Source organism: Gossypium raimondii, chromosome 2 (assembly GCF_025698545.1).
Source record: "Gossypium raimondii isolate GPD5lz chromosome 2, ASM2569854v1, whole genome shotgun sequence".
NCBI classification, from domain to species: Eukaryota; Viridiplantae; Streptophyta; class Magnoliopsida; order Malvales; family Malvaceae; genus Gossypium; species Gossypium raimondii.
The window spans coordinates 41253318-41268999 of record NC_068566.1 but is presented as its reverse complement, the minus strand read 5'-3'; positions in this window follow the sequence as shown (position 1 = coordinate 41268999).

Sequence of the window (15682 nt, the reverse complement as noted above, 5' to 3'; positions counted from 1 at the left end):
TGTGTATTTTAAAAAATAAAAAAATGAGTATCAGGTTGAATTGAATTATAAAGTATTAAATTAAAAATTTAAGAAATACTTATAATTAGACTCGATAGAGGAAATGCTCAAAAACCTCCCATGTTAAAGCTAAGAACTACAAACCTTAATAATTAATTAAGGTTAGCGTCTCATCTAATCTTAATTAGACTAGAAGTTGGTTTTTTCTATGGAATGTGGAAGATTTTGTAAGCAAGTAAACCCTTGTTAAAGTCAAGCCAACTCTTTAGAATACATGAGATTGGGGAAATCGTTTGACCACAAAAACAACCTTCTTTTAAGTTAACCTTTAATTAGCTAAATGCATTTCAAGGACTCGGCACGGAAAACACAAAAAACAGGACTTCCCTTTTTCTTGAAAGTATAAAAAGTTGAGTTAATTTTTCGTATTTATCAGACTCTGGAAAAAGTCGAAAATTTTGTCAAATGTTTCGTTTTGGGGTTTGAAAATTGGAACTTGAAGAAAGTGCACACGTGAGACTACTTTGTCTCAAATTTGCCCAAAATGACGTACGATCTTTCGTAACGCTTGCGTAATCAAGCGAATCGGAACCGTCAAATTGAACGTGGGACCCATTGAAGCCATTTATTATTAAATTAATGAAAAGCCATGTTTAGTGCTGAAATGATGGAAGGGATTAAGTGGTTGATTAAGGAAAATGTGGTAAAGCTGATTATAATAAAACTACAAGTGTTGGGGGAAGGTGAAACAATAGTCAAAATGGGTGACAAAATTTGTCGCCTATCAAACAAACGCCTTTGACGTGGCATTTAAGTTCAGCCTTCCGTACGTCTCGAAGGCAGCATGAGTGCCGGCATGATTCACAAATGGTTTCATTTATATTTAATTTTATATATAATTCTACGTATTATAGAACTTATAATAAAATTATTAAAGAACAAATTTATATTATTGATTTGAAAATCATACATTTTTGATACAATTAATCAATCAAATTTCTACATTTCTAATAGTAATATAATAATTTTATATGATTTTGAGAGGTTTACTTTTAATGCTTTTTAATTGATAAGTATTGGTTTACGGCACTTTGTTTTTTACACACGCAAAAATAATTTATTTTTTTACAAAATTATAAATAAATTGTTAGAATTTGATTTTCATAGTTTACAAAGAAAAGTTAATTCAATTAACTAACATCTTAAATTCTTTTAAAATCAACAATTCAACCATTTATATAAAAAATAGCAAAAATTAAAGTTTAGAAATTTATATGTAGTGAATTAACAAAACGATGGTTTAAGTTCACATATTTATCAATAATTGGATTAATTTTTCAATTTTCATATACAGGAAAGATCAAATTCTGACAAATTCAAAAGATTAATTTCTCAATTTTATAAAATAAAAGAATAAAAATCATAATTAAATACATAAAAAAAAACAAGTAGAGTGCCTTATGAGCAATTTTCAAAGGAGATAAAAAGCATAAAATGAAATATCCATGATTACTTTATTTTTATCTCTAAAGGTTAAAATCAATTATTCTCATGGTTTTTCTTTCCTATTTTGTTCATTTTCAGTACCTTTTAATGTTCGATATTGTTAAAAATAAATTTAATCATCAAAATTAAAAAAATCAGAATTAAATAAGAAGGCTAATTTTAATGACAAAACTACTTTTAATTATTTTATAAGTTAGATCACCAACTATGAGCAATATAGAAAAGGTTATCATTTATGTAAAATTAGAGTGATTTTATATTTTTCGTAAACTTTTATATGATTAATATTGAATAATCTAACCATTCAATCTGTCAAGATATTTATACTTGACATGCATGTATGATATATTTATCATATCGATCTAAATTGTTATCCATATTAATATGTATTTAACAATTAAAAGGTTTTACATAAAAGAAATAGTTTAAAAATTTAATTTATGCAAAACTTAATACGCATGATCCATATAAATAGAGAATGAAATATGACAGTTGAATAATTAAAACATTACGAGTGCTATAAAACCATTTTAATTTTACATCTATTCAATTACATCCCTTCTCATATTTATATATTATATTCAATTCTTTATCTCATTCCAATCACTAATGCTATTAAAAATCTCATTAGTCAATTGATTTGAAATTAGAAAAAGTGTCCAAAAGATGGGTCTTTTTGATGTATATGAAATACAAACTAAAATAGGATTATTTAGTAAAATGATTGAAATGGACACTCAGAGGACTTTGCAGTTAGGTCTTCAACCATTTTGCTAAATAACCCAGAATTTCGTCTATTTTACTAATTTATTTTATTTTTATATATGAAAAACCCCAAAAGAGGAGGGTAGGTTAATTTGTTTTATTTAAATAGAAAATAATGAAAAGAACTATTTTTACAAGTATAATTTCACCTCATAAATGACCTTGTAAAGGAAAATTAATTTAAGTTTTGGATATTTTAAATTCAAATAAGTCAATTAACAATTTTTTTGAATAATATTTGGATTAAAGCATAACATTAATAATAGTAAAAAGATTTAATTATACCAAATTAAAATATAAAATTGAATTCCAAAATTACGTATACTAATTATAATGGCACTACAAAAAAATCATTACAATTAAAATTATTCATTATAAAATATAATCTATCGAAAAAAAATATAATCCACATTATCATATATATTATAGTAATTCGAGGATAATTTACTAAAAAAAGCCTTTTTTTTTTAAATTTACCGAAATGGGCCCGATATTTTATTATTTACCGGAATGGACCCATTTCCCTAAATCGCGTCCACGTCAGGAGATGTGTCAGCAAATCGCGTCCACGTCAGCGCGCTTTGCTTACGTGGCAACAAAGCGCGGCCTTCAGAATGCGATTTGTGTCCACGTCAGCATAACGCGCTGACGTGGACGCGATTTGCTGCAACGTGGCGCGCCCCTGGGGACGCGATTTCGCCGTCTTTCCCACGTTAGGATTTTTAGGGTTTTTCAGATTTTTCGGGTTCTGAAAAAATTATTTCGAGTTGACGTTTCTGAGCAAATAGTATAAAATCGCTTCTACTAGGATGCTTTATGAGAAGAATTTGTGAAATCGCGCCCACGTGGACACGTTTTTGCTACAATAGGTCCTGAAAAAATTATTTCGAGTTGACGTTTCTGAGCAAATAATATAAAAAACGCTTCAAGCAGGATGTGATCTGAGAAGAATTTCTAAAATCGCGCCCTCATGGACGCGCTTTTGCTATAGTTGGTCCTAAAAGAAATAATTTCGAGTTGACGTTTCTGAGCAAATAGTATAAAATGGCTTCTAGCAGAATGCTTTATGAGAAGAATTTATGAAATCGCGCCCACGTGGACGCGCTTTTGCTATAGTAGCATGTTTGGGCTGAGGCTATAAATGAGGCAAAAAATGTTCTCAGAATGCATAAGTCACAGCAGAAACAATTTAAAGAGGCTAAGAAGGTTAGAGTTTCAAACATGAGTGAACGTATTACTGCTGTTATTTACTACGATGGTGAAGTTTGCCACACAGAGAATGGTGTTATTTTTTTGTCGAAGAATACGGTGCGACTGGTTTTTAACCAGAACATAGATTTGACAGAACTTCGTAAAAGAATTAGGCGTAAGATTTTTGGAACGACGCCAATGAAAGTTCTGTCTATCACGTATCGATTTTGTTCTTCTGTTGATCCGGTGACATATGACTCGTTCGACATAAAAGGTGCTCGTAGCTTGGAGGCAATAGTGCAGACTCATCTTGCTAGTGGAGCACCTTATATTGAGTTATATGTACAATTTACACTGCCAAATGATGTACTTGCGACCGGTGTTCGAGATGTATGCGCGACCCCTGGCCGACACTCGGTTAGCGAGTTACAAAACACGGAACAACCCATATTGGGTAGCGGTGTCGAATGCACATCCTCTGCAAGACACTCTGTCGGTGGATGGGACATGTACATCGGTGGCTCGATGTTTGATGCTGAAAATATGTACTTAGGAATGGTATCAAGTTCTAGTGGGTGGCAATCTACATCCAATTGGGGACGTTATGAAATGCCCAGAAGAAGGGATGATGTACTCCCTACGACGTCAACCGGTGAGGGGACCTCGTACGCTGTAGATGATTGTGGGTTAGAAGATGACTTTAATGTGGATCCACCTCGAGAGCCCGGGCCCAATGGTGCAGAAGTTGGCTTATTTTCTGAACCAAAGCCTATTCCAAGAGAACCTAAAGATGCTGAAAGGAGTTCAGATGAAGAAGAAAATCCATGATTCAGAGCATACTCACCTCCAGCCCACATGCATAATGTCGATCTGTCTGCAGATGATGCGTTAGAGTTTCCAGATCTACCATACCGGTTGCGTGATCGTACAAGTTCGGGGCTAGATTCGGGTGAATTTAAAGTTGGCAATCAGTTTACCAACAAGGATAGTTTTATTGGTGCTTTGAAACAACATAGCATCAAAAATGGTGTTAACTACCACGTCGTTAAATCGAAATCTGATAATTTTGAGGCGAAGTGTGCGGTGCAAGACGACACATGTTCATGGAAAATCTACGCCTCGTTAAGGAAAAGGACAGAGTTGTGGGAGATTAAAAAGTACAAAGGTCCACATATATGTGCTGCAGGTACAGTATTGACGGTTTCTGAATAATACTTTTATTATGTAATATTGCATTATTTAATGTACTCCGTTTGTAGGTGTTTCACAAGATCATCCCAAGATGGATTCAGCTATGTTAGCTAGCTTGATACTGCCCACGGTAAAAGCAGATCCCAGGACTTCATTACCGGTGTTAATTGCCAATATTCGTAACCAAATGGGGTATACGCCCTCTTACCGCAAGGCTTGGATAGCTAAGGAAAAGGCGTTGGAGAAGATGCATAGTGAGTGGGACACCTCATATAATGAAATATGGCAGTGGTGTCAAGTGCTAGAGAGGTACGTCCTAGGTGCCATCACAGATCTTCAAACGGAACATACGTACTAGAACGACCGATTGCTACGTGGATGCCGAGTGTTCAAACGCCTGTTTTGGACCTTTAAGCAATGCCAAGACGCATTTTCATACTGCAAGCCATTGGTACAAATTGACGGTAACTTTATGTTTGGTAGGTATACTCATCGGCTATTGCTTGCAGTGACACAAGATAGCGGTGGGAGAATTCTTCCAATTGCATTTGCAATAACATCGGGGGAGTCGTCTGATGACTGAAGTTTTTTTCTCTTTAGGTTAAGGAGGCATGTGTGCCCCCAACCTGATATCTGTGTTATTTCAGATCGGGGTACCGATATACTAGTTGTATTTGATCGAGAGTGAAGCTTATGGCAGCGCACATACCATCGATATTGCCTAAGACACGTTGCTTCCAACTACTACAGACAATATCCATCTAAGAGCGAACAACGACAAGTGACCAACATGGGTATTTAGTCTATATCTGTGTTATTTCGTTTGTCAATTTGAATTAGTTTTATTGGTGTAAGTGGTATGTAATATTCCTTATGAACTTATATTGGCAGGGTATGAAATAAATAAAGACCATTTTCACGAGATGTTGGTAATTTTACGTTTAATTAACGGAGAATGGGCGGACTACCTTTGTAACATACGTTTCGAATAGTGGGCGGCGGTCTACGATATGGCCATATGACGTCAAACCTGGCTGAATGCATAAATTCTGTTCTTAAAGAAACGCGTCATCTACCGATAACATCGATTGTGCGAGAGACATATTTTTATTTGGCGGCACTATTTCCAAAGCGAGCAGCAAGTTATGTAGGCCAGATGTAGGGAGGCCATGTATGGTGCAGTAAAGTAGTTCAAGAAATTAACAAGGCCAAGGCGCGGGCAAATGCCATGCACACAGTGTGTCACAATCGAAACAACTTATGGTTTCGTATGACAGTGTTTGACAGACCGCACTAAGGTGTTGTTGGCGGGAAATATCGTGTACACTTGCGAAATAGGACTTGCGATTGTGGGATTTTGATGCACTTCGTTATCCATGCGCTTATATTATTGCAGTTTGTCAGAATCTCAGTCTGGATCTGATGAGCTATGTGGACGAAGTGTACAAATTAGAATACATGTACAACGTATGGAGACATGTTTTCCCACCGGTCCCAGATGAATGTAAGTGGCCGCCCGTATCTCTTGCTCCTTTTAAGCTGTTACCGGATAAAGAATTGCGTCACAAACCAAAGGGTCGACCTTGCTCGACTAGAATACGCAACAATATGGATATCCGAGAAACAACAAGTCGACAAAAGTTGTGCGAATGGTGTAGGAATCCAGGCCATACAAGTCGATCATGCCCTAATCGCAATACTTGAATGTAATTGCCGCTAATTATACTTTTTCAATTCTTAATTGATAATTGTATTAATTGTTAGTAAAATTATGAAATTATATCAAATTATTAATTGTTAGTACCAGTCAAAACATTTTTCCAAATCTAACATTACGTGAATGTAAAATTATTAACTGATAATTGTATTAATGGTTAGTAAAATTATCAAATTATATTTAAGTTAAGGGACAAGGATAGTTTTTAAGCCTTTATGTTAGGGTTTTTATGTTAAGGGTTTAGGGTTTTTAGGTTGAGGGTTAGGGTTTTTAGGTTTAGGGTTTAGAGTTTTAAGGTTTAAGGTTAGGGTTTTTAGGTTAAGGGTTTAGGGTTTATGTTAAGAGTTTATGGAATTTAGGTTAATGGTTTAGGGTTTTAGGGTTTAGGGTTTTTAGGTTAAGGGTTAGTGTTTTTAGATTAAGGGTTTAGGGTTTTTAAGTTTAAGGTTTAAGGTTTAGGGTTTAAGGTTTTTAGGTTAATGGTTAGGGTTTATGGTTAAGGGTTATGGAATTTAAGTTAAGGGTTTAGTGTTTTTCGGTTGAGGGTTAAGGTTTTTAAGTTTAGAGTTAGGGGTTTAGGTTAAGGGTTTAAGGTTTTAGGTTAAGAGTTTAGGGTTTAAGGTTTAAGGTTTTTAGGTTAATGGTTAGGGTTTTTAGGTTAAGGGTTTAGGATTTTAGGTTAAGGGTTTATGGAATTTAGGTTAAGGGTTTATGGTTTTATGGTTTAGGGTTAGGGTTTTTAAATTAAAGGTTTACGGTCTTAGGTTAAGGGTTTATGGAGTTTAGGTTAAGGGTTAGGGTTTTTAGGTTAAGGGTTTATGGAGTTTAGGTTAAGGGTTAGGGTTTTTAAGTTAAGGGTTTATGGAATTTAGGATTTAGAGTTTAGGGTTTATGTAATTTAGGTTAAGGGTTTAGGGTTTTTAGGTTGAGAGTTAGGGTTTTTAGGTTAAGAGTTTATGGAATTTAGGTTAAGGGTTAAGGGTTTTTAGGTTAAGGGTTAGGGTTTTTAGGTTAAGGGTTTAGGGTTTTTAGGTTGAGGGTTAGTGTTTTTTAGTTTAGTGTGTAGGGTTTTTAGGTTTGGGGTTTAAAGGTTAGAGTTTTTAGCTTAAGGATTTATGGTTTTTAGGTTTAGGGTTTAGTGTTTTAAATTTAAGTGTTAGGGTTTTTAAGTTAAGGGTTAGGATTAGGGTTAGGGTTTTTAGTTTAGGGGTTTAAGGTTTGTCAATTAAATTATTCATTTAATTATAAATTATAAATTTATAAATTCTTGATAAATTAGTTTAGGGTTTTTAAGTAATAACTCAAAAAAATTTCTATTTTTATTATATCAAATAATATCAAAATATTCAAAATATTTGTACAAATAAATTTAAATACAAAAATCAATGTTTGTGCTCACGGATTCAATTGCCATACATACTACCGTCATTAACGATTCTGTACTGGATTCCTCCTTTATCCAACTTCCGGCGGCAGTTGTGGTTTTTGCGGCAGGGATTCTGGTTCTTCTGGTAGGGCATCTGGTTGTCGGAGTTGAGACGATGATCCATCTTCAAAGAATAGTGAATATGGAGGTGTTTGCATCACCAACGACGACGGTGTTTGAAACCCATATGGTGGTAGGGATTGGTAAAAAGAAGAGCTCCCCGACGGCCCCTTTTGCGATCCCTCATGCACCGCTGGCATATACATCGGCGGTCCACTCTGCGTAACAGGAAATTGAGCTGAACCGGGCCATTGGCTCCAACCTGCCATAGGACTCGGAAACAGATACATATAAGGGTTAGGATACATAAAAGGGCTAGGAAACACACCTGACATCATCTGAAAAGGGGGTTCCGTGGGTATCATCGGTTGAACTACTTTGTCGGGTGACTGTGTCGGTGCTCTCGTTGGGCCTGGTGATTGCATGGCCGCTGATGATGGATACGTATTTGCCGCTGCCTCTCCTCTGGCATCAGTAAATACAGCTTGTCATGGATCCTAAACCATGGCATGTATTTTGGCACGCACGCTAACTCCGGAACGATGATTGGTTCCAGAGTAGGTATATATTCATACCGATCTTCCCACATTTCCATATACTCGGACCAGTATCTCGGCCAATCTGTATTTAATTGTCGAAGGTTGACTTTGTGTTGATCGTCAAACACCTGAGGTTCCACGGGAATCGGTTGTCTACATCCAAACTGTCGTAGCACTCTGTCTGACTGGTGCGGCTCGACAGTCGTGTAGTTGATCAACACAACTTTTACGTGCCAAGCGTTTCGATTTTGTAAGAACTCATCTGGATTTACTGCCCGAATTGCCAGATCCTCGTATGGTGTCCATTGAAACTATATGAACATTATAGAAATATTAGTTATATACATAATACTAAATTCTAAATACTAAATACTATTTACCATTCGACTAGCGAATGATAGAAATATCAATTTTATTTAATACTTACATGTGCTTCCGACTGTTGGTCAAATAGAAGCCGTATATCTTCAAGTTTGGTAGGTAATCGAGCATGACTTGCCGGATGGTTCCACCTAATTAAATAAACTTTTAGCATACTTTTATTTTTAAATATCTACATAATAATTGTCAAATCTAATATAAAATTTACCTCGTTATGAGTGGGAATGTATATGGGTGGTCCACTCGAGGACGTAGAAATGGAAAGCGAAACCGTGCCCATGATTACAATAGTGACAACAACCTCCGATTTTTACTCTCCTCGGTCGCGTCGCCCAGCACATCTCCCGATATAATGTGGCCAAGACGGCAGACCCCCAACTTAATTCACCGGCTACTCTAAAATCAATGAGTTTCAGCAGCCATTTTAGATGTACGCGGCTCCGTCCATTTAACTGAAGAATGTATGCCCGAGCATATCAGATTCTTTCTATTTTGGTTGAATTTTCATCCGGATCCGAGAATGTGTCTCGCAACCAGCCCATCTCGATCTTACCTCCGTCTATTTTATCCGGAATAGCGCCTAGAAGCTCGTAGCACACCGCCGACCAATCGCTAGATTGGGCAGACCCGGTGACTGGGTACCTGTCCATCGACAATCCCAATTGCAGGCTGACGTCTTCCAAAGTGACAGTGCACTCTTCATATGGAAGATGGAATGTGTGCGTATCGGGTCTCCGCCTCTCGATCAACGCACTGATTAGTTTCGGGTCCACCTTGCATCCCCAGCCTACCATCGCCACGTGCCAAAAACTCGCTTCCCGCAAGTAGTTCTCTACCAACGGTGATGGAGGAGCATGCATATTCTGGATATTGCATTCCAATACCCGATCTACAGACTTTTATAATAAATAATAAATTAATAATTATCTAAAAATGCATAAAAAATAAATCTACTTACCGTCTTCATTTGTTCCACGGATATGTGGTGATTATCAATGCGAGTCAATTCTTCGACCATTACTGAAATCGTACAAATTTTTTCGGTTTAAAAAATAGGGATTTAAGAGGAATTTTTTTCGGTTTAAAAAAATCAAATTTTTTTAAAATTATTTAAAAAATAGGGATTTAAGAGAGATTTAAAAGGAAATTGAGAGCTAATTGAGATTAAATATGAATTTGAAAGAAATTTGGAAGGAAATTGAGAGGAAATTTGAGAGAGGATTTGTTTGTGAAAAAAAAAGGGTGGGGGTATTTATAGTTTTTTTTTACCGTTGGGGGTGGGGCAACGGTCAAATTTTTGACCGTTAATCGTTTTCGGCAAAGGTAAATCGCGCCCACGTCAACAAGGTTTAAGGCTGCGCTTTGTTGCCACGTAAGCAAAGCCCGCTGACGTGGACGCGATTTGCTGACACATCCCCTGACTTCGCGCTGACGTGGACGCGATTTAGGGGAAATGGGCCCATTCCGGTAAATAATAAAATACCGGGTCCATTTCGGTAAGTTTAAAAAAAATTAGGTCTTTTTTAGTATTTTTCCCGAAATTCGAAAGAAAATAAATAATTATGTTCATATTATAGGTTTTTTTATACATGACATCCTCTATTTAATGTACTTATTTATAATTTGGGTATATTATGCTTCTACTCGTTGCCTTTTAATTTTTTAAAAATATTAATTATATAAAAATTACGGAAAGATGTAAAATTATTTTAGTTTTACATGGTGCAAGTAGATTCCTCCGTAATATTAATATTCAAACCATAATGAATTTTTGTATTTATTATTAATGATTTTTAAGAAATTCATTAAAATTTTTAAACAAAACTAATGTTATAAAAAATTATAAATTTAATATACATAATTGATCCATACATCGCACGGTAATACAAACTAACATATATATTATAAAAATATGCAGTTACAAAAAAATAGAGGAAATAATAGTTATATTCAAATTACAGCTTTTTGACATATGACACTCTCAATTTAAAGCACTTATTTACTTAATTTGGTAAATTTCTCTTTACTTGTCTTTTAATTTCTCTTAAGTTATTTTGTTAGTCCTGGTTTTTCAAATGTTTTGATATAACAAAGTCAAATTAAAATTTGTCACTTAGACAAATTTAAAATTAATTGGTAAATGTTGTAAAGTTATTTTCGAGTTCTTACAAACTCATCAAATGACTAAAGTTGTAAAATGCTTTTGAAAACTATTGGGTCAAGATAAATTTTACCTTATTGGGACAGTTCTGTCGATACAAGATCTAATTGTATCTGTCGAAACCATTTTTTTGAAATCAAATTTTTATTTAAAAACGAAAATGAATGTCGTCACTAATCCTTTTTAGGAGGTGTGATCGGGTCACCTCGTAATTTAATCGTTTTGATAAGAAGTTTGATTTATTAAAACAATGTTTTTTGGTCTAAAAAATTCGAGAAATGGGTTCGGGAGTTGGTTACGCATGAGGAAGGATTAGCACTCTCGTAACACTTAAAATTGGTACCTAGTTGATTAATTAAAGCCTTAGTATTGTGAATTGAAAATTTGAAAACAATTAAAACACGATCCTTTTTATATTAAGGCATTACTAAATTAATTTCCACGGAAAGAGCTTATTTCAAGTTAATCGAGAAGGAAGCATCATGACCTGTAAGTTAGGATACAATGCTTTAAATCCCCGAAAATAAGAATAAACGCAAATTTTTTATTTATTTTTAAAATATATTAGATTATCTCGGTTTTAGAAAGAAGACATATTTCGTAAGTTAAGAACATGACTTTTCTAATTCTAAGATGATGAACATTACCTCGGTTTTAAATGTTTCTTATACATTCCCTTTTAAAACGACATTTATTTTTATTCTTATATTTGTTTATTTAAAAAATACATTTAAATTTCGCAAAACGAATGGATATATTTGAACACGAGACATGATCTCGATAATTTGGTGAGAATGAACAAAACAATGGTGGAAAAATGATACGATGATGTTAAAACAGAAAATAAGCGAATGAATAAATAAGTAAGTAAATAAAAGAGAATAAGAAGATAAAGCCCCAAAATGCTATGCTAATGAATAATATCGATACTTTTATGATGATAACAAAACAACGATTAAACGATAATCATGTTGCGGTCATTATCTTAGTATTAAATTGAATGAAGAATAATGAAAAAAACAAAGAATAATATATGCAAATGAATAATATAGTGGATAAAATAAAATAAAATATAAAGATAAAATATATTAATTTTTTTTTCATGGAAAACTGGCTGATATATTAAAATCACACGGCTCAAGGCAAAGATGAAAAGACAGTCAAAACAGAAAATGAAAAGACAAAGAAATTAAAAGGCCCCAACTAAAACCCTAAACCCTAAAAAACAATCAAAACCAAAACAGCATAAGAAAAACCACCCTGAACCAAAAACTGCAGCTGATTTCAAAACCCAATATCAGCCAATGGACGTATCGCTTCTCCTTTTGAAAAAGATCTTAAGATTAGGAAGAGAAGAGAACGAAGCTTTGAATCCATAATTGGATGAGCGGTGAGTCTTCACCATTTTCAAAGCTGAGTCAAGAAAAACCCTGGTATTTTTGATTCCAAGCCAATCGATCCATCATCGCCATCGTCTTTACAGAAGCAGAAACTCCATCTGGCCAGACACCACAAGCCTGTTGCCTCCGGCCTTCTAGCGCCAGTGTGTGAGCCATCCTATTAACATTTCGGGGCACAAAAGTGTAAGTTACAAAATCAAAGCATTTTTCCAGCAAACTAATTTGATGCGTTATTGGCCTAAAAACTGATTTATCTTTTTCCTTTTTCTTAATGCTCTTGATGACTGTTAAAGAGTCCCCTTCAACGATCAGGCACCGATAACCCATCTCAACTGCAAGCAGAGGAGCCCTTTCACATACCCTAGCTTCAGCCACGCAAGCATCAATCACCTCCGTAAAAAGATAAGTTTCCGCTCCTATTAATTCTCCTGCCGAGTCTCTTGTTAAAACTACTATTGTAACGATTCGAAATTCATTTTGAAAAGACGCATCAAAATTTAGTTTGATGACTCCACATTCTGGAGGTTGCCAAAACTCTTTTACCATAGATTTAGGAGAAGGGAGAAGACTAACTTGACTTAGGTTAAGATCTTGAACATAACCACGAATAAATCCCAACAGTTCCTGAAAAGAAAGTTTGACCCCTTCATGAATAAGTTTATTTCTTCTAAACCATAGGCTCCATAAAGAGATTGCCATAACTTGTCTTTATTGATCATCTGTAGTGGAAAAAGTATGAAGAAAACGATGCTTACAACATGACAGTTCATCAAATGACAGAATCTTGATCTGAAGCGAAGCCCACACAGACTGAAGAATGCCACAAGACCACATCAAATGACTAGAATCCTCCAGATCTACTTTGCACAAAGGACAGACAACTTCTACATTTAACAATCGCCTCGCCAAATTACAAGAATGAGGTAATAGATTATTAAAAAGCCGCCATATGTGTATTTTAATCTTTGCTGGGGTGTGTATATTCCATAGAGCTTTTTAAAAATCCTTATAGTCAGCATCATTAGGAGATGTGGAAGTATTTTTCTGTAACAGTTCTGTAGATAGAACCCGATACCCACTTTTCACTGTATATTCCCCAGAACCTTCATGTTTCCATACCAACATGTCCTCCGAATTAGCTCCAGAAATAGGAATAGAGAGAATATGCTCTGCTGTACTTTCGTCAAATATTTTGTGGATCAACTCCTTATCCTAGGTATTAGTGGCGGCCTTAATTAATTGATTTACATGCATCCAAGTAGCCATAACCTTTTGGATTAATACTCTATTATTCTCCCTTCCACGTAACCAAGGCTCACTCCATATATTAATTCGGGCACCACACTACCAACACGCTACACTAACCCATTCGCAATCAGCTCATGAGCACTGTATATACTTCTCTAGGTAAACGAAGGGTAAGATCTAATATTTGCTGATAAAATATCTGAAGATGGATAATAACAGGCTTTTAACACTTTAGATAAAAGACAATTGGTTGGGAAAGCATGCGCCAAACTTGTTTTGCTAATAGGGCCTTGTTAAACAAAAACAGATTTTTAAAACCCATTCCACCAACGTATTTCGGTCGACATAAGAAATCCCAAGTGCTTCAATGTATGCCTTTAGTAGTTTTATTATTTGTCCACCAAAACTTGTTCATTATGCCTTCAGGTTTATGACATAAAGACTTCGACATAAGGAAAAACTGCATAACATAAATAGGTATGGCCTATAGAACCGACTTAATGAAAACCTCCTTCCCTCTATAGATAGATAGCGCAAACTCTACCCTTCGACGTGTTTTTTGAATCTATCAATAAAATGAGCAAAAGCTCAAGTTTTCCTCCGACCAACCATCATAGGCAAGCCTAAGTATTTTTCTAGGCTTGAAGCCATCTGAACCCCTAGCAAATTAACTATGCTTTCCTTGATAGTGGAGTCCACATTAGCCCCAAAAATAAATAAGGGATTTATCAAGATTTACACACTGCCCAAAAATCATTTCATACTCTCGAATCACATCTCAAATCACTATAGCTCCTTCACATGAAGTGTCGCCAAAAATAATACAATCATCTACCAAAAATAGATGAGTAAGTGAAAATCTTTCCCTACCAATCGACGCCCCCCTCATTATTCCTTTTTGCTTGGCTTCCTTAATAAGAGTGGAGAAACCTTCAGCACGAATTAGAAAAAGATAAGGGCTGAGAGGGTCTCCCTGCCTTAGTCCTCTTGAAGGAGAAAACCACTCGCTATTATCCCCGTTAAGGCTCACAGAATAAGAGATGGAACAAACATATCTCATAACCAAAACTATCCAATCAGCATGAAAACCCAAATGAGTCATCATTCCCGCCAAAAAATCCCATTTGACGCGATCATACGCTTTACTCATATCGAGTTTTAGCACAAAGTTCCCCTTATTGCCACTTTTCTTCATTTTAAGAGAGTGAAGGACTTCATAAGCAATAAGCAAATTATCCGAAATAAGCCTTCTAGGGATAAAAGACCCTTGGGCTTCATTAATACATTGTTCCAAAACAGTACTCATTCTATTCACCAAGGCTTTCGTGATTATTTTGTAAACAACATTGCAAAGGTTTATAGGTCTAAATTGTGACAAATTTTTTGGTTTTTCAACCTTAGGGATCAAAACAATACGTGTCTTATTTAATATCTCCTACTTCAGATTTGCCATTCGGAATAGACAAACAATAAGCAGAAATATCAGACCCAATTATATGCTAGTGCCTTTGAAAAAATATTGCGGGAAACCCATCGACTCTAGGTGTATTCAAAGGCGCTATCATCTTTATTGCCTATTCAATATCTTCTTCAGTGAACTGTTTAATAAGAAAATCATTCATGCTCTCAGTAACTCTTTTCTCTACTAATTCAAAAACATGCTCATCAGAACCCATCTTAGAAGCCGAAAAAAGGTTACTAAAATAATCAACAGCAAGCTTTAAAATCTCTTCAGTCGAAAAAATTCTTCTACTGTTCCCATCATCAAGCTCAGAAATTCTACCCCGTAACTGACGTTGCACAGCTATTTTATGAAAGTAGCTAGTATTACTGTCTCCATTTTTTAGCCAATTAACTCGAGCTCGTTGCTCCCAAAATAATTCATCCTTATCTGCCTCCAAATTAAGCCCCACTTGGACAACTATAATTTTCGTTAAAGTCTTGTCAGAGGGATCTTGATTATAAAGAAAATTTAATTTATCTTCTAAATCCACCCAGTTTTTCCTTTCCTCTTTAATTCTGGATTTGTTCCATCGTTGAATCTAATAACTTAAATTCTCAAGCTTAATCGAAATACTTCCTAAAACATCGGCCCAC